The sequence below is a fragment of the Lepisma saccharinum genome, chromosome 1, assembly GCF_977018435.1.
Source record: "Lepisma saccharinum chromosome 1, izLepSacc3.1, whole genome shotgun sequence".
Taxonomy (NCBI): Eukaryota; Metazoa; Arthropoda; class Insecta; order Zygentoma; family Lepismatidae; genus Lepisma; species Lepisma saccharinum.
In genome coordinates, this window is record NC_139229.1 from 1,466,138 (window position 1) to 1,489,874 (window position 23,737).

The 23,737-nt window shown below is 40.2% G+C and overlaps 1 protein-coding gene and 1 non-coding gene across 3 annotated transcripts in view; one reads left to right on the top strand and one right to left on the bottom strand.

Moving 5' to 3' along the window:
- The window catches only part of rdx (BTB/POZ and MATH domain-containing protein rdx), a 254,487-nt gene that overhangs the window by 144,710 nt on the left and 86,040 nt on the right, over positions 1–23,737 (bottom strand). The gene's annotated exons all lie outside the window — the stretch shown is intronic.
- Positions 15,871–16,063, top strand: LOC145979766 (U2 spliceosomal RNA). Its single transcript, XR_014440818.1, has one exon. It is a non-coding gene; the product is annotated as a U2 spliceosomal RNA (small nuclear RNA).

Sequence of the window (23,737 nt, forward strand, 5' to 3'; positions counted from 1 at the left end):
TGGGGACTACTTAAGGAAAAGTGTTACACGAAGTTCCAACAACGCTAGAAAACATGCGGCACGAATTATTGATGCTTGTGCCTCTATCACTCTAGACATTTTGGGACGAACAGCGTGGAGCTTCAGACACCGTGTTTTGAAATGCATTGAAGAGAACGGTCATCATTTTGAACATTTGCTCCTTTAAACATTTATTTGTGTACCTCAAATGATAACTAATTTGTAGTAACATACTTAATTTTGTTGTTCATATGAAATTGTTCCTTGAAACCAAAGAGTTGGAACAAATTAATATTATTTATTGTTACACAAAAACATAAATTGCAAACAATTTTCTTTTGCCGAATTCTTTGCACACATTTTTTGAATAAAATTCGTTTATGCAATGTTCTCAACGGAAACCAAAACCGTTATTACATAAAGGGAACAAAATGAATGTGAAACTACCAAATGTTTATAAATGTTCGAAGTTTGCAATTTTTTTACAAAATTTTTGAAACAAAAAATTCTTCTTTTTCAACACGGAATCCAAATATGTAAAATGAATGGGGGTGTTCCATTTGAAATTTCAAATTTAACCCCCCCCCCCTCCCTTGAGGGGTTGGTGGCGGCGACGAAATTTTTGCGGCATTGGCTTATCCCCTCAATAGTATCAAACTTTTATTCTGTGCAATTTTTCGATTGGATGCATTCTGCAAGCGATATTCCATACTATCATTATAAATGGACCACCCGGTATAACACTGCATATATTATAATGTTTTATTTTAATTTTTAAAACTGTAACTGTAGAACAATTGTAAATTTTTTGTATAATATTTCTATCTTGTTAAATGTGTTAAAGGTTTCATCCTGGAAGGGAATGTCTCACATTTGTGTGTGTTTCCATTTCCAATACATTCGAATGAATTCATATTCGTTTCAATGGTATTTACAAAATCACCTCTGACATTTTATGTTAAAGAAGTAAGATTATTTTTGTGCACGAGTGTGTTAGCCGATGCGTAGCAAAGTATTTTAGGAACAACACTTGAAAAAAATTATTGTAGGACTAACTAATGAAAAATTTCTTTGTAATCGAAGATCATAATACCTTTTAAGATGTGGTAATATTATAATGGGATTGAGATACGAAACTCTCGGATCCGGATCCGGATCCGGATCAAGATCCGAAACTTTCGGACCCGGATCCGTAACTTTTGGATCCGGATCCGGATCCGAATGGATCCGGATTTTTCGGATCCGGATCCGTTTGGCCATCCCTAGTATAGGCTAGGGGGGCCGAACACTAGGGCGCTGTTCAAAGCTTTTTAAGACAACGAAGTCAGAATATGCCACGGAGACAATTACACTTATCAGAGGTAAGGGGAGAAGGAAAACATAGAAGGGGTTAATCGTTTAACTTTACTTTTCAAGTGACGAAGTTACACGTAGATACTTCCTTTAGGGGACCACCATTCAAGTCGGTACATGTCGTTCCCTGTTTGAAACATATTTTGTAAATTCTACTTAGAATAATGTGTAAATCACAGTTTATAACTATGTTACTTTTTCAAGCAGAGTTGAATAATTTTAAATTACAAATTTCCATACTGCACACTGTATTATTTATTTGAATTATTATAGTCTTAACCCTTTCTTTCCTTTCCTTGTATGCTTATATTCTGATAACACACTGCTGGAATTATCTGTTTCTCCCAGCAGTGATAATAGTACGTTTTTAAAGATGTTCCTCAGACAGTAAGATACAACCGAAATATTCTAAAATATGCTAAACTTCTTTTTAAAATAAGAAGTGCAACCTTAAATATAACCTATATTATTCCTTTCATGAGTATTCTTTGTTTCCTCATTCAAAGTTTGTAGGATGTAAATATCACAAACCATACAATAAGAAGAAAAAATCGGAGGCGCATAAAATGTCCGTGTTTCGTGTTGGGGGAGCCAAAATATCTGGTTACGGGGCTGATACACGTGGAAAACAATTCTCCAAGGTGGCCTTAGGAACGAAAGCTAAGACAATGGAGAGTACTTACTCCCTTTATGAAGCAGGGCTTCGGACGTTGCGTAAAGTCCCTGTGGCCTGCAGTCACCTGACGTTGCAACACTCGTTTACTGTTGAAATCAGCCTTGAACATTGGTCAGTTGACTTGGTACATATGCGTCGCTGAGTACTATCGTGTCCACGTAAACGAATTCTCTCCGTGCTCCGAATCGTGCGATAAGGTGTGAAACATCAACTGTGAGGTATCATGGAAGTGAAACGAACAAATGGTCTACCCAAAAGCGTACCAGTAACGTCGCCGCCTCGTTATCAAGGGGTCAAGGGTTCGATACCCGGTGGAGGCACATCGTGGTTCGGATGCCACTTTAAACTACATGTCCGGTCCCGATTAGCCTATTTCTGTGTAAAGTGGACTCAAAAGTCAATATTCAGTATCCTACCGACCAAGAAAGATTTCCGAGGAAAAGTTATACAAAAGTTCATTTTCGCCTAGCTCCATGACGGAGTGGTTAGCACAGCGCGTTACGACACCAGGGGTTGTATGTTCTTGGCATGGGTGTTCTTTGGAAGTGTCCCTTCATTAATTTCATGCTATCATTACCAGTGCTGGAAGTGAGGGGCGGGGGTGGTATTCACCCAGCTAGCAAAATATTCGCAAAGCCTCCCCGCAGTTAGAAAAAAAAAGCGTGTTCAATTTATTATTATCAACAGTCATCATCATCGTCGCTACTAGTCAAATGTGGCAGAAGAGCCAAGCTAATTAACAAAAATACAAATAAAGATACGTCTGTCCAACTTCAGTATTTATATGCAATTGGATCTATGAACGGAATGTCTGACTTACAACACCGAGGTTATGCAAACATAATGCTTCCTGTTTTCCTATAGGATTAGTGCACCGAAGAAATCTGTAAACAACAAAGTCGTGATATCTTTGAACAGCAGGAAACATTCAAGGAAATCAACCGAAAGAGACGTATGCAAGTTTTTTATTGCACTTCCTCGCTTCAATAACTTTATGCATAGTATCGTCAGTTTCAATGCTAATTTGGTACACTGCATCAATAAGGGACTATAAAGCACAATCTTGGAACAGATGCACTATTCATGAATTTCGATACTTTCCTGTACGGCAATACCCAGCGAAACGAAGCAAAGTGCAGGGTGGTCCAAAAAAGACCCTACAACTTCGCAAGTGTACAAAAAATATATTTGAAAACGTTACAGGACTTGCTGTGGTGCCATCAAGTTTGACTAGAGTTGTGGAATAGTATCGAATTCCGTCACCAGAAGTGACAGCGACAGGTCCATTAAAAATGGTTAACAGCCAGCTCGCTGTGTGTTTTGGTTTGAAGGCTGCATGCATTTCCAGCCACATAGAACCGCAATAGCTTCTTTTAAATAAAACTTGATGTTTCCACGGACGAGAAAAACACGTGTCAATCTACGATGTGCTACCTCCTAGTGTGAGCGGCTTTAGTCAGCTTTTGCACAGAAATCGCATGTTACGAGCACACTTAAATCTATGGTTCATAAAGGTCCAGGAATTTTAAATTAATTCAATTCCGGTCAAGGAGAGAAAATCAGCAAGTGTAAATGGGTTCTGGACCGAAAAAAAACCTATTTATGTTTAAAGTATTTCAATTCGGTCCAGGAACCTTTTTTCGGGTCTATATAAAACCGGTCTAAGTTCCGTATTGAAATGAAACAATACGGAACTTGGACCGAATTTAAATTGTGCGAGAAAAAAGGTTTCGGTCCTGTTGCGGAACCGCTGTGCTTTCCTAGCGCTCCGATGCTACTTCTTGCAACATAGTTTCAAAGGGATCATTTTAAAGCCGGTCTAAATTCCGTATTGAAATGAAACAATACGCAAATTGGACCGAATTTAAAATGTGCGAGAAAAAAGGTTTCGGTCCTGTTGCGGGACCAAATAGAACCCATTAGAATTTATGGGTTGCTGGACCTTTAATATCCCTGATTAAATCCTGCAGAAGCAAGAGAAAATATTCATACTAACCCCGCAAAATATTCGCCATACTGTGAACACATCCAACTTTTTCTGCGTTTTCCTAGCGCTCCGAAGCTAGTTTCTGCAACATAGTTTCAACGGGAGGATGGGGGGGGGCATGATTTTATTTTGAATTTTGTTTTTCAGGGTCGCTTTTCTTCCACGTGTAGTCTAAGAGCGAAGATGAGGATGAGTGATGAAATTGATGAAGGGTCACTCACAAAGAACATCCTTGCCCAGGCTGGGATCCGAACTCAGGATCGCCGGCGTCGTAGCGCGATGTGCTAACCATTCTGCCACGGAGGCAGGCCGGTAGAAAAATTTATGGCGACGCCAATGCAAACACCTTTTATAGAGCGATGAACTGCCCGAAACAAAAAGAAAAAAAGGATTTGTTTTGTCGCTCAATGCCAAAAACTCACGGGGTCTATCTAACTCTCTCTCTTAAAAAAATCCATGATCTACGTCAATGGTTTGTCCGGTGGGATTGCGAGGGCTATAACCCCGCCTCTCGTCATCCAGTAATATAAATCCCCGACACGCCGCTGGTCTGCGAGATTGCACAGCGTGAGCGTAAGAAGAGATGAACTCTCAAGCACATGGGCTCGCGAGCAGGATTCCGACTTGGTTTCGCTGGCAAGAAAGGAAAAAAAAAATAGCCGAACATGATTCGAGAATCTAGCACGTGGTCTCCTCACGTGACCTCAGAGGTGAACGATCGACCAAAGATTCGCAGACATTCCAGGGAATGGCAAGAACCGACGCTAATTTTTTTCTCCCTACCTACGGTGGACGGGGAGCTTTGCCAAAAATGAGAAGGGAAGGACCGGATCCAGTATGGAAGTATAATTATAAATTCTGGCAGACGTTACTAATTACAAACCCATTACATCCTGCTATCATTCTACCGACAAACATTATCCTCGTTGTCGTGGTATAATAATAGCAATGACAATAACAAAATTCTCCCCAATGTGGTTTCGAGTAAAAGAACATCGAAGATATCGCTATTCCCATTAGTATATTTTCTTTCATAGAAAAATGTTCATTGTTTGATTGAATTGTGTTTTTTAAGTCCACTTTATGCACAGTAAAGCCAATACGAACTGAACCTACGGTCCGAACAACTATGTGCCTCCACCGAGTATCGAACCCGGGACCCCTTGATTAGAAGGCGATGACAGTAAATATTTAAAAAAATATAGTACCTAAATACTATACCTGTATGAAACAATAGTCCGTCCATGGACATCCATTGTGGAATATTGGAATGAATTATGGTTGTTGGCTCTAAAGATACCCACTAGAGTAGTGCATCGGTCCACTTTCGCTCGCCTAAACTCGTTCGGATCTCCCACGCTCGAGCGTGCTACGCTCGAACGTACCGCACTCGTAGTGGAACGATTGGCATCGTCCCTTATTTCAGAGCCTAATAAGCAGCACTGTCAACCTAAAACCCATACATGGAAGGAAACCAATTCTAAATAATAATTTCGTATATTATGTATGAAAGTATGCAATATCTACAGACCGAAACGTAAAATGGAGGATACACATGCTGAGAGACCTGCCTAAGCAATTACAAATATCGTATCACAGCGCAAGAAATACGTGCACATCATTGTTCACTTACCGAAAAGGATCATCATATTCTGCGAAATAATAAAACGCAGTTATAACATTCAATCGAACATGATTTCAATGTGAATATAATCGTAGAAACATAAAATGCCAGCGTAGGTAGTTTCAGCCCATAATCATCTATTTCATTTTCACGTATCTCGGTAAGATACACAAAACTGCATTTTAACATGGAGATGATGACTATGTTCACTTATTTTTCAGTTTCACTTCGTCTTTTGGGCTCACTACCACAGACAAATGACGGAAATACGTACTAATAGGTTTCGACAGTTCGAGTGTATTTAGCTCGTTCGGTCGTTTCTCGCTGGAGCGGAAGAACTATCAATTCTGTGTGCCATCTAGCGTTGCCTGTGCTTGCCGCTCGAGCGAAAAACGCTCATTGCAGCACTCTAATATACACCTTCAAAAAGTAGAATCAGTTTAGATTGATTGAGTTGGTGTTTTAAGTCCACTTTGTGCACAGTAAGGCTAATAGGGATTGGACCTACAGTTTAAACTGGGATTCGCACCACCATGTGCTTCCACCAGGTATCGAACCGGGAACCCCTTGATTACAAGGCGACGACGTTACCACTACGCCATCGGGGAGGCCAGAATCGGTTTATAAACTTTTCATTACATTACTATGTAGAAAGTTTAATCATAATTACTATGAACAGCATTATTCCGAATGACTAACACAGTTAGACATTTCCACCTTAGATGAAAGAAGAAAAGTAAAAAAGGAACAGTTTTGTACAGAAGTTATTATTGTATTTTCAATTGGATAGAGTAGGGGTTCCCAAACTTTTTCGCTTCAGGGTGCCCTGCCCTCAGTGTTTTAAGATGTTTCCGCGGCGCCCAAGTCAGAATGTAGGCCTACCTAACACTTGCTTGGTTAGGTTGCTTGCCTCAGGTTAAAAAATAAACACATATTTCACATTCAGAAAAACATTTTTATGTGCAAAAAAAAAAAAATACTAAATAAGCACATATTTGGAACAATCATATCATTTCAGTGAAAATATTGGAACATTTCGCGGTGCCCCTGTAAGCCAGCCATATACTTTGTATGACTCCCAGGGAGCCGCAGCGCACACTTTGGGATCCACTGGCCGATAGTTAATATTTTTCGAATAATATAAGTATCTTATAAAATTCCTAAGTGGAATACGAGGAATATCTCAACTCCAGCATCTCACAAAAATACCAGATGTTTAATAACTGAACTTGTGGAAAGCTACAATATGAACTTTTGATGATATATCCTTTTGTATGATCTACTGTACAAAATTATTTATGTATTCAATTTTGTATCTCATAATTTGACATAGTCACTTAAATTAAATATATTCCTTAACACTTTAACTATCATATCAAATTGATACACACGTGTGTACACTTTTTAGAACGTAAAAATCCGAGGTCTAGTCATCACTGAGAAATCAACTAGTTTCTGGAATGCCAGATGCATGTGTACTTTTGACCCTTAGTGTCTCAGAAATTATGCAAAAATCATGAACTGCATATGAGTGGGAGAGAAATAAAGTATTCATATAGGCAAATCTTCACGTGATGTAAATTAACTCTCTGGACAACAGAGAGTACACTCAATCCATTGCAATGACATCACGGATTCAACGCACTAGAAGCATGCACCAACTGCACGTCGAATATTACACCTATGACGCAAACCGAAGCTGCCGATTCATTAAAATACAGCAGGTGCGAACTGACAAACGTAGCAATAACGCCTCAACTAAAGGAAAATAACAAATACCTAACAGCTGCAAGGTTCAGCGGATCTGCCCCTCGATATTTCACTTACACCATTGCTCTGCGTCACCAACATGTGAATAGGTGAACGAACTTCTAGGGCTTGTAGCTTTCCAGGTTGCACCCACAACTTCACATACACTGTTCTTTCATAACTTGTTTTACTAATAACTAGAAATGGTACAGAGCAGTATCGACACGATAGTGGACAGCCCAAGACTCTTCCAAATATTTAATTTTAATGCTAAGAAGGATTTGTTACGGTTCAGGAAGCCTTCTTATTACGGAAAATCTCACTCACCAGTACGCCAGAATTCGCCTATTCTAAGACTATGTATTAAACACAATGAAACAGAAACGGTGGAGACTTGGATTTTGCTATGCCTTTCAAGCAATTTCTTTCTTTTCCTCAGAGAACATTAAGAATAAATTAAACCCCTAAAATATTGATTGGATTGATTTGGTGTTTTAAGTCCACTTTATGCACAGTAAGGCTAATCGGGACTGGACCTAGAGTTTAAAGTGGGATCCGAACCACTATGTGCCTCCACCAGTTATCAACCCGGGACCCCTTGATTACAAGGCGACGACGCAACCACTGCGCCATCGGGAAGGCCTAAACCCCTAAAAGAATTACATTTCTTCTGTACATGAGTTTGTATGTAAGTATGTTTGTGTGCGTGTATGTGTGTTTATATGTGAGTGTATATATATATATATATATATATATATATATATATATATATTAAGCCTGAATATGGGTATATTTATATCTATGGGTATTTTTATATCTATCTGGATATATTTTTGCAAATATGATTCTATTTGATTTATGCACTGTATGAAAATGTTCTCGTATTCTTTAAGCAATCATCAGCATAGTTGAGTTTTCTCCCTTTCCTCCTTCCTTCTTCTGTGGTATTCCATTGCTATAATTGGTATTTATGTTGTGTGATTACTCTATGTATGCCTATTGTATTGGAGCCAGAGCTCTGTTGAACGTGATAAATAAATCAATAACAAGACAAGACTGAGACCGAAGTTTGAAACATTTGTGCGCTAAGAAACGAGGGGTCATAGGTTCGAATCCTAGATAAGACATGAGTGTTGCATGCACAGTGTTGTAAAATTACCACAAATACAAATAAGTCAATAAGTGTTAATGTTTCGAATGCATATATAATTTTGCTTTTCACTTAATGCATCATACGTGCTTACATTTCAAAAGGCAATTGATAGAAATCAGGTCTGAGCAAATCTCGCACAAAACTATAGATTTTATTTTGTGAGGCTGGAATTCAGATGAGTATCCGTAATCCCTAAATAGAATATACAGTTTAAAAATCTGTTGGAATACTAATAATGAATTTCACTGCATCATCTCAAGTTTCGGCACTTGTTCTCGGAGGTCAAATTACGATAGATAGTCCACCTGCATGTATTACAATTTAAATATTTGACTTGTTGATGACTAAAACTCCTTCGCTGATGGCGTCATCTGGCCTGAGTTGATTTCTGAATTTAGCGACATCTTGTAAAATAGAACTGTAGGCCCAGTCCCGATTAGCCTATCTGTGCATGACTTGAAGGAAAATTCAAATTCTGTGCTTTACTGGGCTGTCCTGTATTCCACAATCCGTTTTGATGTGCTGTGAAAGTTTATATTATGTATTTATTCTAACATATAAATGATTCATTTATGTACAGTAAGGCTAATCGGAACTGGACCTATAGTTTAAAATGGCATCCAAACTACTATGTACCTCCACCGAAAATTGAACCCGGGACCCCTTGATTACAAGGCGACGACACTACCACTGCGCCATCGGGGAGGTCCTGTAACATGCAAATGTAATGTACATTACAGAATATATATTATTGTTTGTGTTTTCATGCATACACGCTGTTCAGTGCCTTGTATTGGTAACGGAGAAACATGGCAGCCCTACACAAGGGTGGTGATCGGATGTACATCCATGAACAAGATATCAATCGGTACGTTGGAAAATCTATTTGTGCCACACCGGAAAATAATTTGATGTCATAATCCCGAGCGCTACGACGCCAGGGGTCGCGGGTTCGAATCCCGGCCTGCGCATGGATGTTTGTGAGTGTCCATTCATGAATTTCATCATATCATCACTCATCCCCATCTCCTCAATTAGCCAAAAGTGGCAGAAAAGGAAAGTAAAATAAAGCAAATGAAATCATAATCCCAAGCTTATTGATGAATAAGACTTTGAGCTTACCAAACAACATTTTAGTGTGTTTAGTTGAAAGCCTCTTATCTTAGCAAGGACGTATTTAGGGGGGGGGGATCCAGGGGGTCTGCATTCCCCCGCCGAAAGACTTACCAAGTAATGAAATTAAATAAAGAAAATGCAGTATATATTTTTAAATGTTTGTTGTATAATCGAAGGTTATTTCTTTGCGGCGAACTTATTGGAAGTCAAGGATGATTACGGTTGTGAAGGGCAGCGTCAAAGAAGATTTATGCACACTGCTACTCATAATAATATGCATAAAATATTAATCAGGAACTTTACTTTTTGTCTATTGAATCTAACATCCTTTCTTGTTATTCAATAAACATTCAATTATGTTTCTTTTCTACAATAATTTTCTTTCCAGGACAGTTGTTGTTATATAATTTTTGCGATATTAACTACACCTGAGCTAGATAATGAATACGTGCTGTTTTATCTCTATTCTTAAACCGTCTTTTTACCTATTCACATAATAATAAAAATATATTATTAATTAATTTACATATTTAATTAGTCATTAATTTAATTTAATCATATTATTATTATTTCTTGAGACTTGGTTCGAACACCCCTTAAATACTAGATACGTTGAATCTTGAATTTGATTTTAAAATTTTGGGTGCGTCAGCACTTAGGCTATTTTGCACCCGTCACATTATCCGGGGTCCAGCCCCTTACCGTTTCAAATAACAACTCTAACGTTGCATAACTAATATTCTCACTTCCGTTAAAAACTGAGGCTGTAAACGGGCACTCAGCATACAAAAGGACAAAAAAACAGGACAACACGCACAAAATTATACTGGCCATAGTGCCAGTCGCCAGAGCCTCGTTCGTCAAATGTACTACGTGGAAGTGAGGTTGACTTTTGGGCGCTTTAGCGGATGGTTTTGTGAAGGAAGACATGCCCAGAAGGAGAAAGTGAGTGTGACAGTATTTTGAGGCAAAGGAGCGAGCCTTAGGGGAGAATAGGCACTTCGGATTGTGCAATGCAAACTGCTAATGACGGGATAGGCCTTAACAGAAATAGCTCCTTCACCTGTTGAGGTCAAGCATAGAGAGGTTGATACCACCACCTGCCTCTCGAGTGGCCATTTGTTTGAATGGGGACAAGCATGTTGAAAGAAGGGGCGATTGGCCGTGAAACTCTCCTGCGGGTATATTAGTTTATATATGTGCAATCAAGCACAAAGAGGTTTGACCATCAACTCAAATGCGGAGCAGTCTGCAAGGAGGGACACTTCAAACAAACTGGAAACTGAGTACCACCATTATGCATACTATCAGTCTATTATTATTATTAGTATTATTATTATTTCGTCACACAAATATCTTTCCGGCTATTCATCGTTCCACTGTTTGCTACACTGGATTTTCATTTATCGCGAATTGTATCGCAATTTTTAAATATTAAGTAAAATGGCAAATTTTCTCCCAACAGTAAGATGATGAATCTGATTAATACACACACACATACACTACCGGTATATATTGTAGCGTGACGCCCAATTCCTTCATCAATATATAGTTCATGGACGTCCGGAAGGGAGGCAAGGGGGGGGGGGGGTTCACGGCACCCCCTGGAAAATGTTTGTCCACCTAAAAATTATACATTTCACACATAATTTCACTTGTCGGACTAATTTGTTAATTAGTGCGTTGAAGGAACATGAAAATTTCAGACTGAAGCAGTGTTTTTTTGACGGGGCGTCACTATTATGGAGAAAAATATGCTTCCTTTGCTTCCTCATGGGAAAAAATTATCTTGCTTGCCCCTCCCTGCAAAAAAGTTCTGCGGACATCCATGATATTGTTATATTCCTGTCGTACAGAAAATGTAATTTTTAAAAAATAAGACACATATTTTATTTGTGGTATGTGTACATACATACATACATACATACATACACACACACACAGTATATATATATGGATGTGTGGGGTCTTACACACACACTACCATCCCCTTTGCCTCCATGTCATGTTGCAGTGATCGGTTCCATTGATGTTTGATGACATTTCAAATCATCAAACGATACTCGTATCCTAAACAAATTACCACGAATGGAAATGCTTGTTATATTATTAAACATTTATTATGTTATTGTTATGAGGGGAATAAAATTATCCTTGGCGAGGATAAAAATTTACCTTTGTTGCCAGGAATTCTTTGGACTATACATGCCTCCACCAGGTATCTAAAAACAGATCGTCTGGTAACTCTATACATTTATAAAGGTTGAACACACGTTCATATTTCGGTCAGAAACAGTAGATCTCTTAACTAACTAGGTCTCGAGCCTTCTCAAATCTGAAGGCTTATGGCTGCATTAACACAAGCCTTCCATCTGTCCCTATCCTGGGCAACATCAATCCAATCCTTTCCATTCCTACAGATTTCCTTTAGGTCCATCTCAAGCGCCATCACTCGTCTTGGCCTTCCTATAGGTCTGTTACCATCAGGTTTCCCAACAAGAATCCTGTAAACTCTTCTTTCATCTCTCATTCGTGCTACGTGGCCTGCCCACTTAAGCCTTCTTGATTTATTTATTCTAATAATAAAAGTTTTCTTTTTCTAATAATTGCTGTAATATAAGCACAATTTTAGCAAGATTTTTTTTTTAATTTGAAATTATTCACAACATTCCCGGGTGAAGAAGTTGTTCTTGTCACTGGTTGATTCGTGCTTCATCAAACAACTGTGAAAGTAATTTCTTCAAAATATTTATCCAAATACATTTTCTTTTCACACAATACACAAACTTATGGTTTGCGTTGGTCTCTACAGCATATCAATAAAACATATACGATATGCATAATATGTATGTTGGCAACACTATTCTCAATCACAAAAATGAAGATCGACAGTGCTGCAAGACATCGTCCATCCAATATATATAAAGCCCCAATCCCACCACTCACTCACTGACTCACTGACATAAATGTTCTCCATGAAGGAAGCCCCGGAGGCGAAAAATGCCCGATTACGACCCCCCATGTAATTGTCCCAAAAGGTCGAGAAAATTCAAAAATCGCTCAATCGGCCCTTCCTTAAGGGTGAAAATGCCCTTTTCTCACGTCCTTAGCAACCGTTGCCACGGGCATTTTTTGCAGCACAAATTGTTTCCTTCAATTCTTAATTGTCTAGCTACATTATATTTCTCACAGATCAATAGCACACAGATGAATGAACTCGTGGTTTTGAAAAGGTGCCTGAAACAAGGGTGACATCTACATAATAAGGAGTTTCAGCCCAGATACAATTACGTATATATTGTTATACTCAATGCGTAAATATCTACATCGTGCTTGTTTTAACTAAATGTTTAGGGGGTATAATGACATGCAATTCCTTAGAGCTTGCCGTGCCTGTTGTTGTCCATGGAAACGAACGTTGCTAGGGAACTTAAAGAATGTTTATTTTCACCCCGAAAACTACTGTAAGGGAATTATGCTAGACTCTTCGAATTTCAACATGCGAGCATCAGAATTTATTACAGAGGCAAGGTAGGCATTTTAGGGGAATGACGGAAAACAGTTATTATCCAATTACTTTCAAAAATGTGAAAATAACAAAATACGTAAATATTGCATTTTCAATTTAGTCGCTATTCAATTCGTTGATGCAAAACATCCAACTAATTATCTTGAAACGGTTATTACTTACTCAGTTCATTATGAAGAAAATAGACAATAATAGTTTGAATATTTGTACCTTATTAGAGCCTATACATACATAAAGTTACTTTCTAAACATTTCAAAGTTATACATATGTTCCCCATCATCCAATACAACATGCAGACATTTTCAAAGTCATTAAGATCATTGAGGAACCCTATCTATAACGTGATTGCATTCAGAACGTGGCCGAAGGTCAAGCATGCGAGCGTACAAGACGCGAGTCGATAATATAACTTTAAAATGTTAACAAGCTATAAAAGACCCGGAGAAAAATCTCTAGTTTGCATTGCAGTTTCTTATGTTTGAGGTTGGTATATTCAAGTAAGGTAACATGGCGCCTTAGAACACGAAAGGATGTCTCCATATATAATAATGTATGCAAATAGAATGCGTAGCACAGTTCGGCGATCACAGGAAGACATTGAGTCAAGTTAAGAGGTGAGAATAAGACACTAATTTAAAATTCAACTCTTCCACATACAAGTGTTCGCATAATATGGGCAGTGTTGCATATTGGACCTTATTAAAAACCCTAATTCTCGTATCTAGTAAATCCGACATTTTTAGTGCGCCTAACCTGGTGTATAAGGTGCCTCGTTTCCAAGCATTATGTTGATCTCGTCTGCCTCTCTTTTGCGATGAAAATTCATCTATTACATAAATGAGAACAAACACCTAGAAACAGGAAAAAAGAACAGAGCAGCCCGACCCTGTGGCCGAGTGGTTAGCACATCGCGCTGCGACGCCAAGGGTCCCGGGTTCGAATCCCGGTCGGGCTTGGTTGTTTGTGAATGTCCATTCATCAATTTCATCATTTCATCACTCATCCCCATCTTCGCAAATTAGCCAAGAGGCACAAAACGCGAAGTAAAATAAAATAACTCAATCAATCAATCAAAAAGAACAGAGCATAAATAAGAATAGGTAACAAACAAGACTTCCATTACTGATAGAGAATAAGTTTGCAAATTCAAATAGTGACATCGGTGGTCAAGAGGCGATCCACTAATATCAACCTCCCTTCGACGTAGTTCATCCTGGGCTGCACTTTGCAGACTAGCGAAGCTCTGACGTCTGGACTCACGCCCAGCATCTTCTGTGGGGCTCTTGTTGTATCGTCTCTATATGTTCATCCACCTCATCACCATTCACCTTCGTCTCCGCGATTTGCCAAAAGTGGCAGAAAAGAGAAGTAAAATAAAGTACACCAATCAATCTCACTGCACCTTCAATGGTTCGCCCACGTCGATTTGAGAACAACGGCTCCTGACTGGGCCGATGGGGGGGATTTGCCACTAAGCTATCATATGCTATAGCCTAGGGGCCGCACAAAAAAGAGACGGTGAAGGGACAGAAGTGACAAAGACCATCCACTATTAACATAATAACAAGATAAAACAACATGTCAAGTCCTTTTACTTGCTTACTTCGTGAAAGACGGTAGAAGGAAGGAGTTTCTACGTTTAAATAACTTCTTATACCATAACCAGTGGCGGCGATTGGGTTCCAAAACTAAGGGGGAAATGTACAAAAAGTGGGGGGTCAAGGACAGTTTAATTTCCCTTGGTACATAAGTTACGCATGATGCGGGGACAAAAGTGGCAAAAAGTGGGGGTGCAACTGCCACCTCGCCCCTCCTAATCGCCGGCACTAACCATAACCCTATTTTCAGTACTGCATTTTAACCGGAGTGCAAGTTTGTATGGCAGACTGCAAAGGAAGTCAAGCTAGGTCTTGTAACAGTAAACAATTGTTCCTCGAAGAAACGATTGTATACATTTTGATAATTTTTAATCAGATGTGTCTATATTTTAAAGTTTACAAGTGTTATTAGCCCTAGCTTACTTGATGGGGGGGGGGGGGCCTTATCAGGCCCACTACCTCTATTTTTTCCATTTTTCAACTGAAATTTTTTATAAAAAATTGAAAATAAATTATACTGTTCCCTAGTGTTTTCCAATATTTATGTCTTACTTTTGTTCATAAATACATAAATGCAATGGAGACAAAATGCACTAGAAGGGCCAACAAGGCGCCATCTTTGAATGCGTGCCATTCGAGAAACTCGTGCTAGTGACAGTGTACAATTGGTTGGTAATGACGGTAAATTTGGTAATTATTATAATTAATAAATAACTGATCATATATATTTAACAAAGGAAGACGTGATTCAATAACAAAATGATTTATTGAATTTTAATGATAAAAAAAATTGTGGGCCTGTCAGGCTCCCCCTCAGGTAAGTTTCTCGTACGGCACGGGTAAGTTAGGGTTAAAACAATGCAATTATTCCCGGGACGGCGTAGGATCCGCCTTTATGGCAACTGTAGTCGCGGTCAAACAAACAAATTAGGCCTAGTTCTTGGGCAAGAAGCGGCAACAATGAAAGCTCCTGGAAGCAGCCAACAGGGAAACAGGATTTTAGCAAAATAACCGTTCTGCGCTGTGATTGCACACCGGTTGGTACGACGGCCGGATTCTAATGAAAGTGAAGTAACATGATAACAAAACTTCTCGGCCTTTTGGCTAAGATCAAAGTGTAGTATCTGTTCTTATCAGCTTAATATCTGATACGACCTGCATTGCAGGTCCAGTATATTAAACTGATTTTTGGAAACAGGTGAGGCGGTCGTGGCTTGCCACACCCTCACCACCTGTCGGCCCGGCATTGCAGTACAGTCGGGAACGGCAGACAAAAAAATAAAAAGGTGGCCGCGGTGGCTCAGTCGGTAACGCGTCTGACTACCATGCTCAAGGTCCCGGGTTCGATCCCCGGCCGGTTCAAATCCGGGAACTTTTCTAACGGTGAAAGCGGCCCCGGCGCCCACCCAGCGTCGAATAACATGGGTACCTGGGGGAAACCCTGGGGGGTAAAGGCGGTCAGGGGCGTGATGCTGATCACATCACCCCCACTCACGACCGAGATCAAGAAAGTGTGGGGCGTTACCCCCACACCCCCTATACGCCTTCATGGCGTGGTGCTATGCACAGGGGAACACTTTACTTTTTTTTTACTTTTTTTTTTTTTTGTTAGGAATAAAAATGTCAGCAGGCTCCCAAAACAAAGATAGCCTAGGGGCCCAAATTTTATAATCCCCCGTCCCTGCTGGGCCGATATCGTAAATAACTCTCCTCGATTGTCCCATCAGTCAAGAACCCACAGTTGGCATCACTGCCGAGCTTGTAAAGCATTCTCCTCCCGTCCCTCCCCCGTAAACCTTCCAATGAACACACATTTACTCGAGTCTGGAGAATGGAGAAGCGGCAGTTGCACAACGACCTGAAAGTCTCTGGCCGACCATTTTTCTTTTGAGGGCCGCCACAATGGACCATCGGGGACAGGTGAAGCCGAGGTCGAAACTGGGTCCTTGCGACCGGAGAAAGTCCTCTTCCAAGTCCCACTTTCCATTCCTCGAGACACCGTTACCCACCCAGGTCAACAAAGGAGAAGGCGGCTGTTATTCGCCCATTTATTTAGGACTGACGAAAATCAGAATACTCCTGCACCCCAGTGGTGCCAACTCAAGCAGCATGTTCCTAATTTGATCTCCTTCGTTCTGACAGATTTCTTATTGATGGCAAGGACGTATTAGAAGCGGTATCTTTGAATTTGAATTGTTGTTTTAAGTCCACTTTATGCCGAGAAAGGCTAACCGAGACTGGGCCTACAGTTTAAAGTAGGATCCGAACCACTGGGCCTCCACCGGGTATCGAACCCGGGACCCCTTCATTACAAGGCGAGAAGGGGTATCATATGATCGTTGTTGCTAGAATTTTGGTATCGCAAAGTAGCAACTGCCCCCACCCCCAACGCACCCTAATCACTGTCCATGACAAGTCAACAGTTTAGAGGGGCCTTCCCGATAGCGTAGTGGTAACGTCTTCGCCTTGCAAGCAAGGGGTCCTGGGCTCGAAACCCGATGGATCCACATTTTACAGTGGTTTGGATTTCACTCTAAACTGTAAGTCCAGTCCCCATTAGCATATCTGTGCATAACGTAGAATTGTCACAACACTTTAACTGCCATGTGTATCAATTTGACACAGGGCGTCTCCTGTACCAGGCCATGTGTATCATTGTGGAGGCAGCTTGTATAGTTCTTAGGAAGAATCCACACCGGAGCGACAGGCGACACGTGCCGCTTGAGGATTTCACCAAACGACCGCATATTTGTGCGGTCTGTCATGCCGCTATGGTGTGAAACGTTGCTGTTGGTTGGCTCGTTCCCAAGCAACACGTGTCACCTGTCGCATAGGTGCTCCCATGTACACAGTTTCTTTGAAAACAGAACTTCCTTGCTTCTACAGGAAGGGGAATTCTTCGTTGGGACTTAGATCCGAGAAGACCGATTTTGTTTCCCAGGATGCCAGCGAGAAGAAAAGAAGAGATATGAGATGCATAAAACTCTGTACGATCAGCGCAGATGACCTAAAACGGTCGGGGTCGAATAGGAAATAAGTCGACAACAACCAATCTGGACAGAGATATCAGAAAGGAGAAGAAGAGCCAGGATGGGGCACAAAAACCACAAGCCCCCTCTCCAGAGAAAAGGAGTGCACCGCCAACCCACAGTCAAAGGAAGTCCACGTTATCAAGACAGGAAAATACCCTGCAATACCTCGGACGAGGAAGTCACGTGTGACGAACCTTACAAGTATCCTAAAAAGCCAATCCGTGCACAACCAACCCTGAAAGCCAAACTTACCGTCACCTCAAATACCTTCCACCCTCTCTCTGACAACGAAGATGACTCCACAGACAACATGTCAAAGAAGCCACCAGCTGTCTACATCTACAACGCAGAAAGGAGCCACCAAGTCACCTCAACAGTGACGAACAACGGCGACGACGATGAAGTACAAATCCGACTACTTCATGATGCATGAAGCTATACAGCTGAACTCCAGACAAGCGTACTTTGCCTACTGCAAACAGCTACGCTACGGAAAAACTCAGAAGATAACGACCAATCAAAGTAGTTCTGCGGAAGTTGCCAATCAACACACCGATTGAAGAAATCAAGGCCGAGCTAGCTCAGATTTAGGATCTCTCTTCTTCTTAGGTGGACTTGCATCCAACTGACGCCAGGATACCAATGCCACAAAACATCAGACATCTACAAACATGAATACCTACTGCACTACAAGATACGAGTGGAACCATATCGGTCACCAGGGGCACTACAATTCCATAAGTGCCAGGGGATCGGGCACTCGCAGGGACAATCAGGGCCCAACCAAGATGCGGGAAATGTGCAGCCAACCACCTCACCTCCGAGTGCCAGAAACAGGACAGACAACTCCCCGCAAAATGCTGCCACTGTGGGAAAAATCACCCAGCCAACTACAGAGGATGCAGAATGTTTCTGTCGGTCCAACAGGCGAAACAAACAAGACAAAACTTCACTCCCAGAACAGAAGAGAAGAAAAAACAGCAACCAGAAACAACACACCAGGAAACGATTCCAGAACCACAGACAGAACCAAAATACAGCCAGAAACTACAAGCTCCAAGCAAAGACCAAGAAGAACCAGATGAGACCGACCATCCAGTGGCTAACGAGAAAACTACAAGACAAGAGACTTACATCACACGTCAAAAAAGCCAAAGACCAACTCCAAAAGACAGAAGACAATACAGACAAACTTCGAATCATCACAGAAACCATCTTCACGATCATCTCACAAGGAGTCTTCTAAATAGACAAATGACTGGACAATAAGACAAAAGATAAAATAAAAGAAATTGTCACAGGAAAAGTAGGCCCTTTTCAGGACCACAACTCAAGTCCGCCCTTTTCTGGACCACAACTCCGGTTCTACTTAGAACCAGCATCACCGATCGTACTTCTAGCGAGACTTACAGGTGTAACCAGAGACACAACCACCGTTACACGCCACTACCAAACCATCAAATCAGATCGAAGTCAGGGAAACACTTCCACAACTAGAAACTCAGGAAAATTCACTCACTCTACAGGGAGGGTATAATTTTTATACACATGGCCTAGGGACGAAGAAATTTTAAAAAAGTGTTTGGGACAGACCGTGTGCATAATAATTACACACACCATCAAAATAGCTCTGTTGTCCTACAAGAAAATGCAAATCTCGACCTGGCAGTTAGTGTTAAAACAACAATTGATACATATTAAAATTCAACAGTTTAAACTTCCTGCCGTTGATCCTACTGACAGATTCATAAGTATTTACGTCAGTCACCCCAGTCGAATGTTAGGCTGGTTAAACAAAGATCACACCCCACAAGGCCCTAGAAGTTGGTGCTACTCATCGTTGTCAGTATATGCTCAGAACTTTCTTAGAGCGTTCAGCAATTCAGTGTGCTAGTAATTCGCAATCGATTGTTTCGGTGGACAGACAAGACATACAATAACGTAGGTAACCGTGTGTGAGAGACTTTCATTCTACTTATCTCTAAATTTCCCTACAAATTTCGCAACCTGTAAGACACACGATAATCTAAAATAGATAAAAAAAAAGGTAAAGTGCTCCCCTGTGCATAGCACCACGCCATGAAGGCGTATAGGGGGTGTGGGGGTAACGCCCCACACTTTCTTGATCCGGTCGTGAGTGGGGGTGATGTGATCAGCATCACGCCCCTAACCGCCTTTACCCGCCCAGGGTTTCCCCCAGGTACCCATGTTATTCGACGCTGGGTGGGCGCCGGGGCCGCTTCCATCGTTAGAAAAGTTCCCGGATTTGAACCGGCCGGGGATCGAACCCGGGACCTTTAGCATGGTAGTCAGACGCGTTACCGACTGAGCCACCGCGATACTAACACTATAAAATGAAGAAATGCCACAAATGCAGAGTAACTGAATTTGTATCTGAGATTCACTTTCTGATTGAGCGGAATTTTTTTTCTGGATAAAGTTAGTAACACTGCGTCATCCCTCCCCCACACAATGATTTCATGTCTCTCTCTCTCTCTCTCTTTCATATCACGAAGCGCCAAACTTTCCCTCTTACATTTACCAAAGCTAATGTTTCGGAACCTACAAGTCTTGAGGTGTTTTACTCAACAATACAACTACAGCTTTATAGACTGCGAAATTCTCACGCACCAATTACATTGTCCATACAATGGCAATTGATAGGAGCGCAACAATAAAGGAGAGGTTACAACCGAGGGAAACATTCGCCAAACAAGAGCGTTAATTTGTACGTTGCGAAAAAAGCGAAAGTGCAATATTTTTTTCTGAAAGTTGTAAGTGGATCAAATAAAGAGGAGAAAAATGCATAAAAATGAAGGGGCCCCTGTAACTCCATAGCCTACTTTTGACAGGGAAGTCATACAAGAAAAAGAAGAATTCTGCTTTCCCTTGCAGTCGATACTGAGTAGCAATTATTACGGCCAATCCCGTTAACTTCCAGCGATGTTATAAACATGTAAATTTAGTGATCATAAATCCATTCACGCATGCACTGAATTTGACAACTAAAATGATCGACTGATGTTACGAATTAAGGTGGGTACGTCATTGCATGGGCGCTCGCAAAGGGTGGACAGAAGGGAGGGCAGTTGACCCCCCTCCTCAGATATATCTGAAAAAATGTAGTTCAAGTGGTGATATTTTATTATAAATAATATTGTTTTATGTAGCTTGCAGACTGAAAGTTATAGCAATTGCTGCCATATCAAACAAAATAAAGAATGAACGTTTTCACAACAGCCATTAGAATCATCTTGACTGCCGGCTGTGGAGGACGAAAATTTTTGGTTGGGACGGGATTTGGAAGGGAAATCTCTTTATACTACCGTCGTTCGGGGCTGAACAAAAATCAACATCTTCAGACTACTTTCGGGAAACTTTAGAAATTTACGGACGAGGTGGAAATCTCGAGTTCCACACACTATTCCCCCCCCCCCTTCTAAGTGATTCCTTTTCTGGAATAGAAACCGTTAATTTAAATAAAGTTTTTATCCTTTTGGTGCAAAACAATACCTATAAATAACCACGTTCCAATACGATCATTTGGAATTTCTCCTCTGTTTGAGATCCTGAAAAGTCTGAAATCAATTCTCAAAGTCGGCACCTGAGTTCGATAATTCACGCACGGTTGTTTTGATTTACTTTTTTTTTTATTATTTACACATAGCCATTGACGCTTCATACGTAGTTAAATTAAGTGTAAATTTCTATAAGCTTCCACAAGACCATTCCTAAGCAAACTGTTGACCGACTAACCGTTAAAATAGCTGAAAGTTGAAATTTGTTAGACTAGAAACTTACATTGCACCAGCCCTGTCGCTCTACACGTGTCCGTTGCCGAGTTTCAATGAAATTGAATTTTATTATGTAGTACTAGTTAGCAGTTATCGAAACGGGCGATAATTTAAATTCGTTCATTATTTTGACTTTCAATTATAAAGAGTACTGAAACAGGGCTTGTTAATACGAAAACGCCATAAAAAGAGTTGTCAAATCTCTTCGCTATTGTCCGAATGCTCTGACATGCCAGGTATTGAAATTTTCGACGGGGATTCCCTCCCCCCTACGGGCCACCACCTGAATTCATCACTGGTGGTGAAGTGTGTACCACTCTCCGATAACGCGTTTACTCAATATACCGGACGCATGTTAAAGTACTTCATGTTTCGTTCTCTATACTGCAATTAGTATCGAACATCGAACACACGCGATCATGTCAGAACATTATTTACCACATTACAAACCGGAACCACTACTGGGCCACTAACAATAAAGCACCACTTTTAACGACCAAAATCAAGCTGTGACGAAAGGGGGCGCCTCTCTATATTTATGGTTAATTGGGGAATGAATGCCGCTTTATACTCGACAAACAACCCGTTGAGAGTTATGCCATGCACTGAGAAACCTTTGCCAAGGTGCTGGCGTATTTTTAGATCTTCTGGCAAGAGTGGAAAGTACCACGTGAAGTACGTTCGGTGGCAAATCCACAAACAAAATTCAGAGCTCATTACGTCATCAGAACAAATATCAAATTAAAATTTCGTTGGAATGTCCCTACCTTGATTACAAAACCGAAGAAGGGCTTCTATACACTAGAAAATCCACATAAAGAAGGAAACACCATATCCAGACTTGGTTTAGTTATCAAACAAAGTAAGCTTAATGCATCAAGGTGTGTGACATTGATTCTGCTTTGACCTTCAAAGAACACATATCATATATGGTAAATAAGGCCTACAGATCATTAGGTTTTGTTATAAGGAATTCTAGAGATTTTAAGAGTATACATTGTATTACAAAACTCTATATAATAGCATAGTAAGAAGTAAACTTGAATACGCATCTGTTTGGTCTCCAATGTATAGATCGTACGAAAATAGCATAGAAAGAATTCAGAAAAGGTTCCTAAGGTATCTGTTTTACAAAAAAATATGATATGTCCCCACGACAAAATAACGTGAATTATAATAATCTGCTTGACATATTTGGATTTAAGAGTCTTAGTAATAGGAGGAAAATATTAGAACAGTTGTACTTGTATAAAACAATTAATGGTGTTTTAGACAACAGCTTCTTTCTCGGTCAAATACAATTCAATATAAGAAAAAATAATCTGCGTAATAGAAATAATTGGGTCATTCCACGCCTAATCAACAACAAAAAAAAAAGTGTCAATTTTGACCCGACCATCTCGGATTTTTCTGGAACACTACTATTTGGTAGTCTTCATGAAGATATGAAATCATGAGAAATTGTAGCTTCCTGTGTGGCGTAGTTATGGAGTTTTGGGGGCTCGAAAATACAAAAAAATGTCGATTTTTAGTCTGCGCTCGAGACTTTCATGGATAATTGCTCTTACCCTAATTGACGTAGAGAGCTGGTTTGTAGTCTTGTTTGAAAGGACATGAAATAAGCTTTCCAACGGTGTATCACATCACTATATTTCGAATAAAATCTTTTGAAGGTAGCACTTCGACCTTTGGACCTTGAACTTTTGAAGATGTATATCTGCGATTTCCTTGGAACTGAAATATATTGTTAACACAAGGTTACACTATAACATAACCACATTTGAAGTTACGTGTGTGACGCTTTAAAATGTAGCAAATCTGGACTTCATTTGTCTGTGAAGCATATAGGCTAACAATACTAATATCTTTGTTGGTGTAATATGCAAATTATATGCATTCACAAACACTTAAATCCTAAAGCGATTTAAAAACACGGTACGTTATTTACATGGAGTAGGACCACTTTTCCTGAAATTTCCCAGTCTTGGGCATATTTCATATTTATTTTCATAAAAACAGCATACCTTGGCTAAAAGAACAAACACGTCCTCAAATTGTGAACCCACTTATTCATCCACTTTGTTTTGCTGCGGTGTTAGGTTCTAGGGAGAGAAAAAAAAACCTA